At 44.8% G+C, this 16,114-nt stretch overlaps 1 protein-coding gene across 1 annotated transcript in view; it reads right to left on the bottom strand.

The window, feature by feature from the left end:
- Positions 1-13,324, bottom strand: part of LOC126336606 (juvenile hormone acid O-methyltransferase-like) — a 201,629-nt gene extending 188,305 nt beyond the window's left edge. Inside the window, exon 1 of the mRNA XM_050000472.1 lies at positions 13,289-13,324. The gene's annotated coding sequence lies outside the window, so the exon portion shown is untranslated. The remainder of the gene's footprint in view (positions 1-13,288) is intronic.
- Between the last annotated feature and the right edge of the window lie 2,790 nt (positions 13,325-16,114).

Raw genomic sequence — 16,114 nt, 5'->3', positions numbered from 1 at the left:
CAAACTTTTTTTAAAAAAATGAAAAATATTGAAATAAATTTTAAGATAGACATGTCAGTCTGATTTTTGTATGTTAATCGATGTGCACGTCATAGAGAGGGCAAGTTACGTTGCTGTTAAACAATCTTTGGTCTAATTGTGGCACAGTCTTTGCCTCTGCGCAATCTGATACAGTATTAGTTGAATTGTGGTATCTGATGGACGTATTCGGTAGTGCTGTGTTGTCTTGTGATTGTATCTGTTAGACGAAGAAAGATTTATTGTAAAGCATAGCAAGGATGAATATGATATGTATTTCGAAAGGTGAAAGGAATATAAATGTTATTAGATCAACATGTTTGCTTCTGCCGTTTTGCAATAGACGGCAGTAGCGGAAAGGGTTCGGGTGATTGGTGATAGGTGTAATGCAATAAGCTTAGGCATCTGTAAACATAATGCCATAAAAATATTAGTCGATTTGTGATTGCATCATTAGATTATTCTCGATTAAGTACTTCAACTTACGTACGCATTTCTCGCCATTTGCGGGAAGTTTTAATTTTCTGCTTTATCATGAAGAAATCTGCGGCTGTGGCTGGATAAGACAAATGGCGGGGGAAATATTACTGGAAGAACGTGCACAGAATGTTTTCAACGCCTTAAGAACGGCGATTTTGATGTCGAAGACCGACATGACGGTGGAAGACAGAACGTTTTCGTAGCAAATGAAACAGACGAAGACAGTTACCGAAAGCGACTGATGCGTTCGAGCCCAGCACTGAAATACAAACGGCCACAATACAGCGACAGACACCTAAAGGTAATTTTGCAGCAGGTCAGTGCTCGAGCCCATGTCGCAAAACCCGTCAAAATATACATGGAAACGTTGAAATGAGAAGTCCTAGCCCTCCCACCGTATTCTCTATACGTTGCTCTCTCTGACTACCAACCTTTTCGTTCAGTGGCATACAGTCTGACTGACCAGCACAACCGATCATATGAACTGGTGCAAAATTGAATCGATTCTTGGATCCCCACAAAACTCTCCCAGTTCTTCCGCTACGGGATTCGTATGCTATCCGAAAGATGGGAGAATGTAGTCGCCAGCGATGGGAAATACTTTGAATCATAATTTTTTTGTACGTTTTTCACAATAAGGTCCCGAACTTCGAGGAAAAACGGCGGATGCAAAGTTGTAAACCTAGTAAATAATGTTATTATTTTTTGAAGAGAAGAAGTTTGAGCAGCAACGCGCACCTAATTTGTAGCTATGATTATTGGCAGTTAGTTAACTTTGTTCACTTATTCGGAGTTGAGAGAAAGGCCACCCCACATCCCTGAGTCATGCATTAACATATGAAGAGCTTATTTCAATAGTGGTACAAGTCCATTTTTGTTCGTATTGAGATGCAGAGTCCTAAAGTTGAATGAGCGCTGAAAAATCTGCGGTTGAGATACCAGAAATATTAAAGCATATGGCTTCTTCAGACAGATTATATAATGGTAAGACAGAGATTTAGGAATCAGGTTTTAAATTGTAGGACATTTCCAGGGGCAGATGTGGAATCTGACCACAATCTGTTGGTTATGACCTGTAGGTTAAAACTGAAGAAACTGCAAAAAGGTGGGAATTTAAGGACATGGGATATGGATAAGCTGAAAGAACCAGAGGTTGTACAGAGTTTCAAGGAGAGCATAAGGGAACAATTGACAGCAATGGGGGAAAGAAACACAGTGGAAGAAGAATGGGTAGCTCTGAGGGATGAAGTAGTGAAGGCAGCAGAGGATAAAGTAGGTAAAAAGACGAGGGCTGCTAGAAATCCTTGGGTAACAGAAGAAATATTGAATTTAATTGATGAAAGGAGATAATATAAAAATGCAGTAAATGAAGCAGGTAAAAAGGAATACAAACGTCTCAAAAATGAGATCGACAGGAAGTGCAAAATGGCTAAGCAGGGTTGCCTAGAGGACAAATGTAAGGATGTAGAAGCTTATCTCACTAGGGGTAAGATAGATACTGCCTACAGGAAAATTAAAGAGACCTTTTGAGAGAAGATAACCACGTGTATGAATATCAAGATCTCAGATGGCAACCCAGTTCTAAGCAAAGAAGTGAAGGCAGAAAGGTGGAAGGAGTATATACACTCCTGGAAATTGAAATAAGAACACCGTGAATTCATTGTCCCAGGAAGGGGAAACTTTATTGACACATTCCTGGGGTCAGATACATCACATGATCACATTGACAGAACCACAGGCACATAGACACAGGCAACAGAGCATGCACAATGTCGGCACTAGTACAGTGTATACCCACCTTTCGCAGTAATGCAGGCTGTTATTCTCCCATGGAGACGATCGTAGAGATGCTGGATGTAGTCCTGTGGAACGGCTTGCCATGCCATTTCCACCTGGCGCCTCAGTTGGACCAGCGTTCGTGCTGGACGTGCAGACAGCGCGAGACGACGCTTCATCCAGTCCCAAACATGCTCAATGGGGGACAGATCCGGAGATCTTGCTGGCCAGGGTAGTTGACTTACACCTTCTAGAGCACGTTGGGTGGAACGAGATACATGCGGACGTGCATTGTCCTGTTGGAACAGCAAGTTCCCTTGCCGGTCTAGGAATGGTAGAACGATGGGTTCGATGACGGTTTGGATGTACCGTGCACTATTCAGTGTCCCCTCGACGATCACCAGAGGTGTACGGCCAGTGTAGGATATCGCTCCCCACACCATGATGCCGGGTGTTGGTCCTGTGTTCCTCGGTCGTATGCAGTCCTGATTGTGGCGCTCACCTGCACGGCGCCAAACACGCATACGACCATCATTGACACCAAGGCAGAAGCGACTCTCATCGCTGAAGACGACACGTCTCCATTCGTCCCTCCATTCACGCCTGTCGCGACACCACTGGAGGCAGGCTGCACGATGTTGGGGCGTGAGCGGAAGACGGCCTAACGGTGTGCGGGACCGTAGCCCAGTTTCATGGAGACGGTTGCGAATGGTCCTCGCCGATACCCCAGGAGCAACAGTGTCCCTAATTTGCTGGGAAGTGGCGGTGCGGTCCCCTACGGCACTGCGTAGGATCCTACGGTCTTGGCGTGCATCCGTGCGTCGCTGCCGTCCGGTCCCAGGTCGACGGGCACGTGCACCTTCCGCCGACCACTGGCGACAACATCGATGTACTGTGGAGACCTCACGCCCCACGTATTGAGCAACTCGGCGGTACGTCCACCCGGCCTCCCGCATGCCCACTATACGCCCTCGCTCAAAGTCCATCAACTGCACATACGGTTCACGTCCACGCTGTCGCGGCATGCTACCAGTGTTAAAGACTGCGATGGAGCTCCGTATGGCACGGCAAACTGGCTGACACTGACGGCGGCGGTGCACAAATGCTGCGCAGCTAGCGCCATTCGACGGCCAACACGGCGGTTCCTGGTGTGTCCGCTGTGCCGTGCGTGTGATCATTGATTGTACAGCCCTCTCGCAGTGTCCGGAGCAAGTATGGTGGGTCTGACACACCGGTGTCAATGTGTTCTTTTTTCCATTTCCAGGAGTGTAGATAGTTTATACAAGGGCGATGTACTTGAGGACAATATTATGGAAATGGAAGAGGATGTAGATGAAGACGAAATGGGAGGTAAGATACTGCGTGAAGAGTTTGACAGAGCACTGAAAGACCTGAGTCGAAACAAGGCCCCCGGAGTAGACAACATTCCATTAGGACTACTGACGGCCTTGGGAGAGAAAGTCATGACAAAACTCTACCAGCTAGTGAGCAAGATGAATGAGACTGGTGAAACACCCTCAGACTTCAAGAAGAATATAATAATTCCAATCCCAAAGAAAGCAGGTGCTGACAGATGTCAAAATTACCGAACTATCAGTTTAATAAGTCACAGCTGCAAAATACTAACGCAAATTCTTTACAGACGAATGGAAAAACTAGTAGAAGCCGACCTCGGGGAAGATCAGTTTGGATTCCGTAGAAATGTTGGAACACTTGAGGCAATACTGACGCTACGACTTATCTTAGAAGCTAGATTAAGGAAGGGCAAACCTACGTTTCTAGCATTTGTAGACTTAGAGAAAGCTTTTGACAATGTTGACTGGAATACTCTCTTTCAAATTCTGAAGGTGGCAGGGGTAAAATACAGAGAGCGAAAGGCTATTTACAATTTGTACAAAAACCAGATGGCAGTTATAAGAGTCGAGGGACATGAAAGGGAAGCATTGGTTGGGAAGGGAGTGAGACAGGACTGTAGTCTATCCCCGATGTTATTCAATCTGTATATTGAGCAAGCAGTGAAGGAAACAAAAGAAAAATTCGGAGTAGGTATTAAAGTCCATGGAGAAGAAATAAAAACTTTGAGGTTCGCCGATGACATCGTAATTCTGTCAGAGACAGCAAAAGACTTGGAAGAGCAGTTGAACGGAATGTACAGTGTCTTGAAAGGAGGGTATAACATGAACATTAACAAAAGCAAAACGAGGATAATGGAATGTAGTCAAATTAAATCGGGTGATGCTGAGGGAATTAGATTAGGAAATGAGACACTTAAAGTAGTAAAGGAGTTTTGCTATTTAGGAAGTAAAATAACTGATGATGGTCGAAGTAGAGTGGATATAAAATGTAGACTGGCAATGGCAAGGAAAGCGTTTCTGAAGAAGAGAAATTTGTTAACATCGAGTATACATTTAAGTGTCAGGAAGTCGTTTCTGAAAGTATTTGTATGGAGTGTAGCCATGTATGGAACTGAAACGTGGACGATAAATAGTTTGGACGAGAAGAGAATAGAAGCTTTCCAAATGTGGTGCTACAGAAGAATGCTGAAGATTAGATGGGCAGATCACATAACTAATGAATAGTATTGAGTAGAATTGGAGAGAAGAGGAGTTTGTGGCAAAAGTTGACAAAAAGAAGGGACCGGTTGGTAGGACATGTTTTGAGGCATCAAGGGATCACAAATTTAGCATTGGAGGGCAGCGTGAAGGGTAAAAATCGTAGAGGGAGACCAAGAGATGAATACACTAAGCAGATTCAGTAGGATGTAGGTTGCAGTAAGTACTGGGAGATGAAGAAGCATGGAGAGCTGCATCAAACCAGTCTCAGGACTGAAGACAACAACAACAACATGGCTTCTTCGTAAAGACGAACCTTTCTTTCTGTGTATTTGGATCATTAATTTTAGAAGTATTATAGGCAGAAAATTGGAGGTAATGGACTTGTACCACTATTGAAATAAGCCCTTCATATTACATGGTAAAGCTGCTTGGTTTTATAAAGATTCTCTGTTAACATTGTACTCCTTTTAAAATCATTGTTCACTTTTTAAGCATTCTGTTGTTCAGACGAATGTTATGTGTGAAAATCAAGCGAGGCTTAATCTTTTTGAATACATACCTCACTCTAAAATGGTTGTTCTGGACTTACATTTCATAGGAATAGTTAGTCTCCCCACCCCACTATTTATCATTACGCATTGCCACATTGCACCATGTGGTGTGCAACACTTTGAATACAATCTGGACAACCTAGTTAGATGGTTTCTGCTTCCTGTTTGCTGCTGTGCTTTCGAGAAATCTGCAACAATGTTGTCAAAACGCGAGGTAAGTAGAAATTTTGATTCGTTCCAGATAATTGTTTTACTGCAGTTGACATTTAATGTAAAGACCAATTCTATAGACACCAGTTACAATTCACTTCAAATTAGCTTCTCTTCAATCAAAGGTTAGCACACACGTTTTAAGTGGGATAACAGTTTATGGGTACATAGTTTTGCTGATACATAGACTTCTTATACACTGGGAGGTGAACTTGGCTAAATTTCAGACATACACATATATAGCGGGGATGTTACAATATTTCCAGAAATTACTGAAAATGAGAGACGTCAAACAAATTGTAGATGAAAGTTTTCACAGGAACTTCTTTGTCCAGCAGTTGTAGATTTCACTATTACGTTCCGCGTTTTCCATGACGAACTATTTTCATGGACGAAGTGATTTACAGTAGGGACCATCAAAAAAGTTAGATTTGACAGCATACTACACGTTGCTGTGGATTTTAAAACATGTTGACATCAAGATTTGGGTGGGTAAAATTGAAAGTGGTTTCACTGGCCATACAAACTTCATCACCGCGTTATTCTAGTAAGTCGTAGGTATCTGACGTTCCGACAAACAGTCGAGCAGAACAAAGCACACGCCCCCTCCCCTCCCTCCTTCGCCGCGGCAATCCTTACTGTCGGGGTGCGTCAGCCACTTAACCACTTGAGAGTCTGACAGATACTTTATGTGATCAAAAGTATCCGAACACTCCTTTTTAATGCGGAATTGACCACTAAATGTCACGAGAAACGGAACCGTCACCATAAAAGGAAATGCAGAGTATTGTATTCCCAGTAGAGAAGCAATAACAGCAAAATGAGTTGGGCAAGAGAGTTGAGTAATTTCGTATCTGGACTAGTCATTGTATGTTACCTGAGTAACAAATCCGTCAGGGATATTTCAGTCCTTTTAAAGCTGACTAAGTAGATTGTTGGCATTGAAATTGTTAAGTGGAAACCATAACTAAACCAAGACCAGGCATACCTCACGTGCTGACGGACAGGAACCGTCATTCATTCTGGAGGGTTCTTGTAAAAAATTACATAAAATCAACGGAAGAAACCACTCGTATGCTCGAAAGTGCTACAAGCAGTGTGACTGTGCGTACAGAGTTTAAAAAATGGGGTTCAACGGCCGAGCCGTCCTCATAATGGGGTTCAACGGCCGGTTAGTCCTCATAATGGGGATCAACGGCCGATCAGTCTTCATAATGGGGTTCAATGGCCGAGCAGTCCTCATAATGGGGTTCAACGGCTGGTTAGTCCTCATAATGGGGTTCAACGGCCGGTTAGTCCTCATAATGGGGTTCAACGGCCGATCAGTCTTCATAATGGGGTTCAATGGCCGAGCAGTCCTCATAATGGGGTTCAACAGCTGGTTAGTCCTCATAATGGGGTTCAATGGCGGATCAGTCCACATAATGGGGTTCAATGGCCGAGAAGTCCTCATAATGGGGTTCAACGGCCGGTTAGTCCTCATAATGGGGTTCAACTGCCGATCAGTTTTCATAATGGGGTTCAATGGCCGAGCAGTCCTCATAATGGGGTTCAACAGCCGGTTAGTCCACATAATGGGGTTCAATGGCCGAGCAGTCCTCATAATGAGGTTCAACGGCCGAGCAGTCCTCGTTAAAGGGGCCAAAAGCCGAGCAGTCCTCATAAGCAAGGCATTTATGTAGTCAGTGTTCAGTGACACGTTAGGTGGTATAACGAACGGCGGCCTTCGACAGTGAATGATGCGAAACGATTCAGATGGAGCGATGAATCATGCTATACTCTATAGCAATGCGAAGGAAGGGTTCGGGTTGGAGAAAAGCCTGGAGAACGTTACTTGCTTTCATGTGTAGTGCGTTGCGGCCCCTTACTGCTCTTTAGAAAACATAAATGCGGAAGGGTATGAATATACTTTACATCATTGTGTACTTTGTATAGTAGAGGAGCGGTTGGGAGACGTTGATTGTTTGTACAAGCTTGGCAGATCACCATGTCATACAGAAAAATCAGTGAGGCAGTGGTTTGTGGACAACAACGTTCCTGAAATAGACTGGCCTGCCCAGAGTCCCGACCTGAACTGATGGATCATCTTCGGGATGAATTAGAACCTCGACTTCGCTCGAGACCCTAGCGTCCAACATGACTACCTACTCTGGTTTCGGTTTTTGAGGAACAGTGATGTAATATCACATTTTATTACGTAAATGACTGTGTCAGATACTGTGTGGGAACCAAAGACGGTACTCCTTGATAAGAAAAGCGAACATAATAATTGCATTATCTCCGATTTTTATTATCTCTGTTGTTGGATGAAATGTTAATGACTCTGATTTTGTTTTTGCCCTGATAATGACGAAGGGGACATACAAGTGTGAATGTTAGCTATTACAAGAAGATAGTAGGAGTAATAGTTGTATTCAAGGAAGAAATGAACGAGTGCCCATCTCTGATAAATAATTACGTGAGACTCGAACGTAAACATTACCCTTTCTTGTTATTCTAATAGCTATAGAAAGCTTCAGCTACACTACATCGACGTGGAGTTGCAGAGACGCTGGGGAGGTTGGCGAACGAACCTTTAGATAAACACGGCGACTTTTGCCGGATTTAAGAGCACACAACAAGAAATCTGTGACAGCTGTTTACGAACATGTTACCACACGAAAACCACTTACAAGGCAAGTTTATTTTCAATGGACATTTCAATACCAAGAATACAAGCTAATCTTACACATAAAACCATAAAATACATTAAAATAACAATACAATGATCTGCCATTTATCCAAAGACATTCAGTCACCTTATTGAAAGTGGGTCCAGCAGACTTCAAGCTGTCGTAAAGGCGAAGGGTGGACACATCCCATATTAATGCCCACAAACAAACGTTCGGATAATTTTGTTTTCGGTAATGCATCTGCAGACACTTGATGTACTGAATCCATAGCTGAGTCAGGGAAAATTGTGAAATGGAGTGACATTACCTTTTAGGTATATTTCTGCAGTGCACTATGGCTTGTAGAAAGTCCATCATCCTCAGAATTATTTTGTTTTCTGACACCATCGCCAGCCGCGACACGCTCACATCATCTTCTACATCAAACCTACTCTGCATCCACAGAAATATTTTAGCCAGGCCTACTCATTCCAAATCCAATGTACAGTGTAAATATTGTCTGGCACCGCCTGTCCTCGAGTATGCATTGACTTTTGACCTGTTGCTCCAGCTCGCTTGCCGTGCAGTTGCCGCTAGTGCTGGGATGCACAGAGCACTTGAGTGCGCATTCTACCTAATGACATCCTGCCAGAAGAATACTCTCTAACTGCCGGATGTGTGTCAGGCGCTCAGCAGGGCCTAACAAAAGCGTAAACGGAAGTCACTGCATTCCGGGTGAAGCTCCTCCCATGCCTGGTGGAAAACAGACCGCCTCCCGCTACACAGGTAGACACGTACGCGCCACAGTTTACCAAGTGAAGAAGACATGAAATCTGAAAATGAGTCCGTGATCATACTGTGACACTTTATTTTCCAGGTCCGTCTTGATCACGCAATCTTTTATACTTCACTATCACCGGTTTCGCCTTCTGCCATCTTCAGGTCTGCTACAAAACCAAAACGAGGTGTTGATAACGGCTGTGATTCGGGATCTGAGTGGGGTACTGTCAAGTGGGAGGGGTTTGCTGATGACACTAGCTATGTAGTAAAGGATGTTGTGTGCAACATTGACTCGGTTTCAAGTAGTGCAGTACATGCCATCAGTTCATGGCTAGTAGAAAATAAACTGACGTTAATTCATAGTAAGACTCAGTTTTTACAGTTTCTAACACACAATTCAACAAAACCTGACGTTTTAATTTCACAGAAACTGAACAGTTCAAATTTCTAGGTGCTCAGATAGATAGTAAGCTTTCGTGGAAATCCCCCGTTCAGGATCTTGTTCAAAGGCTTAATACTGCCATTTTCACTATTCAAACGGTATCAAAAGTGAGTGATACTTCGGCACTTCCTTAACTCTTGTGCAAAAAAAGTGTCCTGTATACTGCTGTATCCATTTTCAATAAGCTGCCACTCGAATTCAAAAATCTTAGCATTTGTTTGCTTATTTTCATTCGCTTATGTCGTATGATATTATATTTTGGGGTAACTCTTCCCATTCTGCAAGGATATTTTTGGCTCAGAAACGCGCGGCTCGGCCAATAAATAGTTCATGAACCTCTTGTCGACCTCTGTTCAAGAGTCTGGGTATTTTGACATTGGCCTCTCAATATGTATATTCCTTATTGTCGTTTCTTGTTAACAGTATTAGTTTATTCCCAAGAATATGCACCTTCACTCGGTTAAAACTCGGCAGAAATCAAACCTGCATTTGGATCGGACTTCCTTAACTCTTGTGCAAAAAAAGTGTCCTGTATACTGCTGCATCCATTTTCAATAAGCTGCCACTCGAATTCAAAAATCTTAGCATTAATCCACGCGCTTTCAAATCGATACTGAAGAGTTTCCTCATGGGTCACTCCTATTCTGTCGAGGAGTTCCTTGAAAAATTAAGCTGATTCTTATTGTATTGCTGATAACGTTTACTTAAACATATGGACTGACTTTTTTCAGCTTCACGAACACTTATTTTTATCTATTATTACTTTTATGTTGTAATTTAATGTACTGACAGCTTCCATGACCTTGGAGATTGGCTCCTCAATTTGGTCCTACGAAACTTGATGTGTAAATAAATAAATAAATAAACAACTAAGTTCAATTTTCTGATGCTTAGTCTATAAAAGGCCTGATGCTATACAAAAAATAAGTATTTACATGATTAACAGCCATGTATACTAGCCATACAGACCATAAAATATTGTGATGTAGGTATCAACGTCGGACTATACATGTGGATACATAGTAAGTGCTGGTGATGATCAGGACGCATCTCATATTTATCCAAATAACTGAGGCCAGCAGAGGGCACTATAGTTAGGTTTCTGAATACATCAGAGTAAGCATTCATGTGAAACTCATTCTGTTCATTCAGCAGCAATTCTGTGTACATGCAATAAAAAACTGAGAGCAGGTATACTTATAAAAAGTCATTTAGTGTCAAGAATAGTTACGAATCTGCGAATCATATTAAGGATGTACCAATGCCACACTGGCTTCTTTTAACATGGATAACCTGTGTACCACAAAAAAAAGTTCAAATGTGTGTGAAATCTTATGGGACTTAACTGCTAAGGTCAGCAGTCCCTAAGCTTACACACACACACCCATGCCCGAGAGAGGATTCGAACCTCCACCGGGACCAGCCGCACAATCCATGACTGCAGCGCCCGAGACCGCTCGGCTAATCCCGCGCGGCTAACCTGTGTACGAACGTCCCGGTAAAGGATACGTTGGAGATTATGAGGAATAACTTGTTAACATACAAGAAGATTACGAGCTGTACTCGCACACAGGTCGCCACAGTGGATCGACATCAGAATAACACCGGCACTGAAATATCGTATTTACCTGCCGATATCGGGCATGCACCTTTAAAGCACAGCGCCTGATCTGTACGTTAATATACATCATGGATGTTGGTTCGTTGTTTGTTTTGGGGAAGGAGACCAGACAGCGTGGTCATCGGTCTCATCGGATTAGGGAAGGATGGGGAAGAGGTCAGCCGTGACCTTTCAGAGGAACCATCCCGGCATTTGCCTGGAGTGATTTAGGGAAATCACGGGAAACCTAAATCAGGGTGGCCGGAAGCGGGATTGAACCGTCGTCCTCCCGAATGCGAGTCCAGTGTCTAACCACTGCGCCACCTCGCTCGGTCATAATGGATGTACGAGTATGGTTGACGACATGTGGAAGTTTGGGTTTGCTCGTGAGTCGTGAACAGATAGCCAAATGATGCTGGCACGGTACCTCAGCGTGTTCGGTCAGAGGGCTGCTTGCTCTCTGTAATAAAAAAAACTGAGTCAAGGAATCAACGATCAACTTGAACGGATGTCTTGTGACGTCCGCCCAGACCGAAACGCAACGAACTATATCGAACAAAATGAAAGGAAAAAAAAGGGTAAGGCGACCGCTCCCAAAACGCGGGAATTGCCGGTTCTTATCCCGGTCCGGCATAAATTTTCATTGTCGTCGTTCCATTCTGCAGCTGATGGTAGTCATTATTCGCAACTGCGAATTCATCTGATGTGAAAAGTACAATTGGTTCTAGGCTACGCCACAAACCAGGCAACAACAACCACAAATACACTACTGGCCATTAAAATTGCTACACCACTAAGATGACGTGCTACAGATGCGAAATTTAACCGACAGGAAGAAGATGCTGTGATATGCAAATGATTAGCTTTTCAGAGCATTCACAAAAGGTTGGCGCCGGTGGCGACACCTACAATGTGCTGACGTGAGGAAAGTTTCCACCGATTTCTCATACACAAACAGCAGTTGACCGGCGTTGCCTGGTGAAACGTTGTTGTGATGCCTCGTATAAGGAGGAGGAATGCGTACCATCACGTTTCTGACTTTCATAAAGGTCGGATTGTAGCCTATCGCGATTTCAGTTCATCCTATCGCGACATTGCTGCTCGCGTTTGTTCAAGATCCAATGACTGTTAGCAGAATATGGAATCGGTGGGTTCAGGGTGGTAATACGGAACGGCCTCGTATCACTAGCAGTCGAGATGACAGGCATCCTATCTGCATGGCTGTAACGTGTCGTGCAGCCACGTCTAGATCCCTGCGTCAACAGATGGGGACGTTTGCAAGACAACAACCATCTGCACGAACAGTTCAACGACGTTTGAAGCATCATGAACTTTCAGCTCGAAGAACATGGCTGCGGTTACCCTTGACGCTGCATCAGAGACAAGAGCGCCTGCGATGGTGTACTCAACGACGAACCTGGGTGCACGAATCGCAAAACGTCATTTTTTCGGATGAATCCAGGTTCTGTTTACAGCATCATGATGGTCGCAAACGTGTTTGGCGACATCGCGGTGAATGCACATTGGAAGCGTGTATTCATCATCGCCATACTGGCGTGTCACCCGGCGTGATAGTATGGGATGCCATTGGTTACACGTCTCAGTCACCTCTTGTTCGCATTATTGGCACTCTGAACAGTGGACGTTACATTTCAGATCTGTTACGACCCGTGGCTCTACCCTTCATTCGATCCCTGCGAAACCATACATTTTAGCAGGATAATGCACGACCGCATGTTGCATGTCCTGTACGGGCCTTTCTGGGTACAAAAGATGTTCGACTGATGCCCTGGCCAGCACATTCTCCAGATCTCTCACCAACTGAAAACGTCTAGTCAATGGTAGCCGATCAACTGACTCGTCACAGTATGCCAGTCACTACTCTTGATGAACTGTGGTATCGTGATGAAGCTGCGTGGGCAGCTGCAACTGTACACGCCATCCGAGTTCTGTTTGACGCAATGCCCAGGCGTATCAAGGCCGTTATTACGGCCAGAGTTGGTTGTTCTTGGTACTGATTTCTCAGGATCTATGCACCCAAATTGCGTGAACATGTCAGTTCTAGTATAATATATTTGTCTAATGAATTCCCGTTTGTCATGTGCATTTCTTCTTGTTGTAGCAATTTTAATGGCCAGTAGTGTGTATAGTAAAGGAAACATATTCGCTCTTCAGGATGTCAGCAGCATTCAGAGAACTTTGCTTGAATGAGAGGATACACTTACCGGCCCTCCTCTGCTGCTGGCCGGCGCCCTCTGGTGCTGTGCTTCAAGAATGGAAGTTCCATTCAGGCAGTAGCGCAATCCGTCTCCGGAGCAGCTCTTGTTTGACTCATCTGGTTATGCGTCTTGTACGAAGTGTGTGAGAAAAGTAATGAGACTGCGAGTGATCTGGCACCGCTGTGTTGTTCTACACTCCTGGAAATGGAAAAAAGAACACATTGACACCAGTGTGTCAGACCCACCATACTTGCTCCGGACACTGCCAGAGGGCTGTACAAGCAATGATCACACGCACGGCACAGCGGACACACCAGGAACCGCGGTGTTGGCCGTCGAATGGCGCTAGCTGCGCAGCATTTGTGCACCGCCGCCGTCAGTGTCAGCCAGTTTGCCGTGGCATACGGAGCTCCATCGCAGTCTTTAACACTGGTAGCATGCCGCGACAGCGTGGACGTGAACCGTATGTGCAGTTGACGGACTTTGAGCGAGGGCGTATAGTGGGCATGCGGGAGGCCGGGTGGACGTACCGCCGAATTGCTCAACACGTGGGGCGTGAGGTCTCCACAGTACATCGATGTTGTCGCCAATGGTCGGCGGAAGGTGCACGTGCCCGTCGACCTGGGACCGGACCGCAGCGACGCACGGATGCACGCCAAGACCGTAGGATCCTACGCAGTGCCGTAGGGGACCGCACCGCCACTTCCCAGCAAATTAGGGACACTGTTGCTCCTGGGGTATCGGCGAGGACCATTCGCAACCGTCTCCATGAAGCTGGGCTACGGTCCCGCACACCGTTAGGCCGTCTTCCGCTCACGCCCCAACATCGTGCAGCCCGCCTCCAGTGGTGTCGCGACAGGCGTGAATGGAGGGACGAATGGAGACGTGTCGTCTTCAGCGGTGAGAGTCGCTTCTGCCTTGGTGCCAATGATGGTCGTATGCATGTTTGGCGCCGTGCAGGTGAGCGCCACAATCAGGACTGCATACGACCGAGGCACACAGGGCCAACACCCGGCATCATGGTGTGGGGAGCGATCTCCTACACTGGCCGTACACCTCTGGTGATCGTCGAAGGGACACTGAATAGTGCACGGTACATCCAAACCGTCATCGAACCCATCGTTCTACCATTCCTAGACCGGCAAGGGAACTTGCTGTTCCAACAGGACAATGCACGTTCGCATGTATCCCGTGCCACCCAACGTGCTCTAGAAGGTGTAAGTCAACTACCCTGGCCAGCAAGATCTCCGGATCTGTCCCCCATTGATCATGTTTGGGACTGGATGAAGCGTCGTCTCACGCGGTCTGCACGTCCAGCACGAACGCTGGTCCAACTGAGGCGCCAGGTGGAAATGGCATGGCAAGCCGTTCCACAGGACTACATCCAGCATCTCTACGATCGTCTCCATGGGAGAATAACAGCCTGCATTACTGCGAAAGGTGGATATACACTGTACTAGTGCCGACATTGTGCATGCTCTGTTGCCTGTGTCTATGTGCCTGTGGTTCTGTCAATGTGATCATGTGATGTATCTGACCCCAGGAATGTGTCAATAAAGTTTCCCCTTCCTGGGACAATGAATTCACGGTGTTCTTATTTCAATTTCCAGGAGTGTATTTCTGTAGACCGGTGTGTTCAGCAGTTTTATCAGGAAGCGAATATGATACCCCTTAGGGAGGTGGTAGCAAAGGATAAGTAGGATCGTCTTCTATGTTCAGAGTGGATGCCTGGAAGCCACTTGTTGAAGAGATTGTTCCAATTTCTATTGAGGGAATGGGGTGCAACCAACTATAGATTGTTAAGCACTCCTAAACAGCGACGGAGCTCACATAATACTAGGTAACGGAAGCTGGATAAAACATGAAGTTAACACCAGAGAGTTATTTGTGGTTAATCCAATATATCGAAAGGGACGGCAAATGGGAAAAGGAGGTGATATATTCATCGCAGTGAATAAGAAACTCAAATCCGCTGACACAGAAATGAAACGTGCGTTTGGAACTGTCTACGTAAGCTAGTTATTGGATCTTTCTATCGACCACGAGACTCACCCTCAAATGTGAACTAAAACTTCGAGATAACTTCTCGTTCGCTAATACATACATACTCCAAAGAGGCTCTCATCATAGGAGGAGACTCTAACCGTCCAACAATTATATAGGATAATTACAGTTTTGTAAGTGGCGGTCATGACAAAATATTCTGCAATCCAATATAAAATGCTTTTGGCAACAAATAGTTAGACATACAGTTCTAAAGCTTATTCATAACGGAAATACTCCTATGTCAGAAATAATCGAAACAAAGGGACGTGACCTCTTTAAGGATAACTGCACTGAAATTGGTATCAGTGACCAAGAGGCAGTAGTACCAACAATGATTCACAAAGTTCGAAAGACTACTACAAGAAGAAGAAAAAACTTACATCTTTACTAAACATCTCTGCTGTTCAGTAAAACTGCAACATTAATAAGAATAGCAAGTACTGAAATTGGTGTGTCATGCAATAGAGGAACAAGACCAATCTGAACAAGACTAACCTGTAGTAGTGAGCTAATATATTTGTTTCTGTACAGAGTTACGAGTCATGGTATTGTACTCGTCTCTGACACAGCTCAGTAACTAAGGAGACAGAGTTCGATGTACGCTCTGTAAACAAGCGGAACGAGTCAAGAAACAGTGCTCGTGTCTTCTGGTAGAAACCACTGTTGTTAGACTACTCAGAACAGTTTTCTGTAATGCAGCTCTCCTTTGGAGAAGTTAAGCCAGCGACCCATAACAGGAAAGCGACTGTAAGACACCTTTCCCAGTAAGATACCTGCCGGTATATA

This window comes from Schistocerca gregaria, chromosome 2 (genome assembly GCF_023897955.1).
Source record: "Schistocerca gregaria isolate iqSchGreg1 chromosome 2, iqSchGreg1.2, whole genome shotgun sequence".
In the NCBI taxonomy this organism is placed as follows: Eukaryota; Metazoa; Arthropoda; class Insecta; order Orthoptera; family Acrididae; genus Schistocerca; species Schistocerca gregaria.
Note: the sequence above shows the minus strand (reverse complement) of the source record. Positions and strands in the feature narration are given on the sequence as shown.